At 37.2% G+C, this 4,646-nt stretch overlaps 1 long non-coding RNA gene across 1 annotated transcript; it reads right to left on the reverse strand.

Annotated features, from left to right (window-relative positions):
- Positions 1–812: 812 nt before the first annotated feature.
- On the reverse strand, positions 813–4,026 carry LOC110896615. The gene is made up of 3 exons (XR_002568030.1): positions 3,913–4,026; positions 2,734–2,817; positions 813–867 (listed from the first exon to the last, which is right to left on the reverse strand). It is a non-coding gene; the product is annotated as an uncharacterized LOC110896615 (long non-coding RNA).
- Between the last annotated feature and the right edge of the window lie 620 nt (positions 4,027–4,646).

Below are 4,646 nucleotides of genomic sequence, written 5' to 3' on the forward strand. Positions count from 1 at the left end.
TTGTTAAAAACTTCTGTTTGATCGAGTATTGATTGGATTGGAAACTGTTAGTATGATCATTGACTGATTTCAAATATGGAAACCGTGGAATTAATTGATAGATGATGTAACCGAATGCCATAATTTTCGGATAATAGAATGAAACGCATAAGCCCTTGGATCGCACAAGGGCAACCGCACAAGATAGTCGCACAACAATGGTGCAACTATTTAAGCACAATACACGGGTTAGGACTGCATGATCGCACAAGGCTTGTGAATCGCACAAGCCGGTGCCACACACACACCGTTGTTTGAAGTTGGCATGCTATTGGGCCATCTGGCCCAACTCAGTCGCACAAGGTTTAATTGGGTCGCACAAGTTGTAATATTTGATTTACTGTTGGGCCGGGTATACATGTTGGGTTGGGCTAATTCCGATCGCACAACCCAATCGGATCGCACAAGTCGACCGGATCGTACAAGCTATCCGAATCGCACAAGACCAGTTTTTGTTTGTTTGGGCCGTTGCATGTTGGACTGTTTATGCTTATTATGGGCCGGGTACTATTGGGCTTCTAAGAGTGAATGGCACAAGGCAGTTAAAATTGTGCGAGCCCAATTGTAAGACCCTAATTCACGTTTGACCAAAAGTCGCAGCGGAAGTTCATGTCTAAAAATTTCTTCCCTTATACTACCTTAACTTATTTGAATTTCATTTTTTTTAAAACAACTCTTGTATATTGAATACATCAATTTAACTCATTTACAGAATAAAACACAACCTGTGTGTATTGAATTACTCTCTCATACAATCCCGTACAATCCTTCACGTGACTCGGTCTTCGATCTCTACCCCTTGTAATAATCTCCCCTGAACCGTACAACCTGCACTCACCACATATATTCATAACATTAGCACGCATTATATAAACATGATTCATTCAAATACACTTCACATTTCGTCATTTTTCAACTTTAAGCATTTCATCTGCGTATCCATTTCTTGGTGAGGCTTCAATAATGCACCTGCATTACTTTTCATTCTCAAGGTATACCATTAGTAACGTTAACACTCAACGTATCTAAATCATGCATACATACATACTTACATACACATCTACATATGTACATACCCTTCCTACAACTTTACATACGTGCATACACTCATACATGTCTTTATACATAGATACATGCACAACTACATACGTACATACCTTTACTACACCTTTACATACATGCATACACTCGTACATATCTTTATACATACATACATACATACACATCTGCATACGTACATACCTTTCCTACAGCTTTACATACATGTATACACTCGTACATATCTTCATACATACATACACATCTGCATACGTACATACCTTTCCTACAGCTTTACATTCATGCATACACTCGTACATATCCTCATACATACATACATACACGTCTGCATACGTACATACCTTTCCTACCTCTTTACATACATGCATACACTCGTACATATCTTTATACATACATACACATCTGCATACGTACATACCTTTCCTACAGCTTGACATACATCTATACACTCGTACATATCTTCATACATACATAAATCCACATATACATACATACATACATACATACATACATACATACATACATACATACATACCCTTCCTACATCTTTACATACATGCATACACTCGTACATATCTTCATACATACATAAATACACATATGCATACAGACATACCCTTCTTACATCTTTACATACATGCATACACTCGTACATATCTTCATGCATACATAAATACGCATCTACATGCACGTACAACATCTTGCATACCTCTTACGTACTCATACGTTATTTACATGGGACTTAAACTTTGATTTATAGCCCATAAACATCTAAGGAACGATCAAAATCATGTTTAGTAAGCCCGCCGTAGTCCACGGATAACAAACCGAAGCCCACGATACATAAATCAACTTAAATAACAAGATTTCAGCTTTTGAGACTTGGGGAGGCCGTCGCCGACGGCCCTAGGGGCGTCGGCGACGGGCCTTGCAATTACCCGTAGCCAGAAACACCCGTAGACAGGTAACTAAGGCGTCTGGCAAAACTGGTGTTTCCAGGGGGCGTCGGCGACGGCCCCTAGGGCGTCGGCGACGGCCTCCAGAAACATCAGTTTTCTGCTGTATTGTTTTATCGTTCGTATGCACTAAAACGCGCATAACTTTTGAACCGTTTACCCGTTTAACCTCCCGTTTCTTCCTACATGCTTGTAAATTCACATTCTATCATGTGAGCTTAAAATCCCACATCCGGATTAAGGAAATTCTTATCTTACACCCTATCGGCTTATTATCATTTTCTAATTATTTGACCCGTTATGGGTATTTGCGCATTAAATGGTTTATGACATACCAAACCATACTCTTCGCTTTCACACATGACCAAAACATTACTCTAATCGATTCGCTTGTTTCCAATAGACATTTTTAAGGTCGTTTGCCCGATATACCTATCAAGGGCGTTATTGTCAATTTCGCTCTATCCTTAACAACAAAGGAATTCCTTACATAAGTAACCAATCCTACTACATAGCTACAATTCTTAATCACACATACCTTACTCGGATCAAAACTAAGATCCGTTTAATACTTCATCGACATCATATAATTCATTCCTATTTGACCTCAATTATCATATATAATTAAGTTGCATATAACTTTACATAACAACTAAGAAGTGATTACGGAATCACTTACCTTATGCGTCCGTGCTCGTACCCGATCTCTTGCCTCCTCTTGGCCCGTTAACACCTCGTGCTTGAGCTCGTCTCGACGTGATTCCTATGCTTCCATTTCATCGAAATCACGCTCTTATTAGCATACTCATTTGTACATGTTAACGGTCATGTCATTAGTCATTTCTAACAAACGCAACTCATATAGCCATACCCATATCCGTATGCACTCATGTAATTCATCATGTCATCGCATTAAACACACATAAGTCTAACACGTACCGTATAACTTACTCTAATCTTACAATTATGACAACACGTCTAACCATTCTTCTTATACCCAGTTGACTTTTAGAAGTCAACGGTTCATTTAATTTAATTTTCGACTTATCATTATATACCCGTAACATCATAATCGACTATACGGGCGACTATATATACATTTTATCATACGATTGGTGTGCGTACCACCTTTTAAGCATAACGTACAACTAATTCATGCACAATCTTCTAAATTCATACATAGTTCATCAAATCCTTCTACTAATCAACATGTGGTATTTAAAATTAAACATCAAACATATTATCATCACATTTTATTCAATTCATCTAACAACAATTCATCATTTCTTATCAAATTTCTTTAAACATTCACACATATAAACGATTTCAAACATCAATAATATGAACATATTATCACTTTCATCATATCGTCAAAACCCACTTCATAACTATTTTTCTAATCACTTACAAGTGATCTAATCTTAAGTTCTTCATAATTTCTTCATGCTTTTGATGTGTGTACTACCTCCTAAGCATAGTGTACAACTAGTTCATGCATATCCTTCAAATCTCATACATAATTCATCAATTTCTTCCTTCTAATCAACATGGATCATACATGCATAAACATCAAACATACTACTATCACATTTCTTTCAATTCCTCTAACAAGAATCCATCATACAAATCAAAATACATCAACATTCAATCAAGAATTAGACATGGATGATGATTCAAATCATCATTCTCACCATAACTAATGGGTTTCACCCTTAAACATCAAAGTAACCTAATTCATGCATAATCCATGTTCCAAATGATGATTCTAACACATACTCATGCTCAATTTCATATAAATTCGTGATTTACATCATAACCTGCTTCATGCATAATCACCAAACTAACTTTTAAGACATACCTTGCGATCCCCTTGTGAAGGTGATCATTAATCTATGCTCGGTTATGAATTTGAGCTTCGTTTGACTCCTCAATTTGATGATTATGTTAGAACTAGGGTTTGGTTCATGGGGAGTTCCCCTGATCGATCTAAAACACACACGATGTGTGTGTTGTGTGTGTGTTTGTTTTGTTTTTAAACATAACTTTCCCCTTTTTCAACTTTGGTCCCTCATGTTTATCACTTACTCATAATATTGGCAAAACTCTTGTCTTTTCATACTTCTAACCACACACTTAACTAGGTTAAATAGCCTAGTCATTTATTTCATGTTAAATCATATGGGACATACGATAATTATAAACATTCGGGTTTTGGGGTGTTACACCAATCCCTTGAATCGTACAAGAGTGATTACGTTATGTATTTATCTGTTAAACATGATGATGTGTATTTGCCATGATCAATATGTGTTCTTAATCTGCTAGCTTATGTGATACTTATGTGCACAACTCGAAACCAAAACCTGACTTGTATGGTAACCCTGTTAGGACGTGGTTGACCACTCTTAGTTCAAGTAACCTTTCGTGTAATCTGCCGAGCAAACCAAGGTGAGTTCACACTCTTACCAAGGCATGGGATTCCCGGTGGGTAGGGAATGGGATTGAAGGAATGAGATTGAACAAATACTTGTACTTACACTGTTACTAGACTATCTACCATCGTCCTCGGATGCGAAGGATACATACGTAAAA

The sequence above is a fragment of the Helianthus annuus genome, chromosome 12 (assembly GCF_002127325.2).
Source record: "Helianthus annuus cultivar XRQ/B chromosome 12, HanXRQr2.0-SUNRISE, whole genome shotgun sequence".
Classification (NCBI taxonomy): Eukaryota; Viridiplantae; Streptophyta; class Magnoliopsida; order Asterales; family Asteraceae; genus Helianthus; species Helianthus annuus.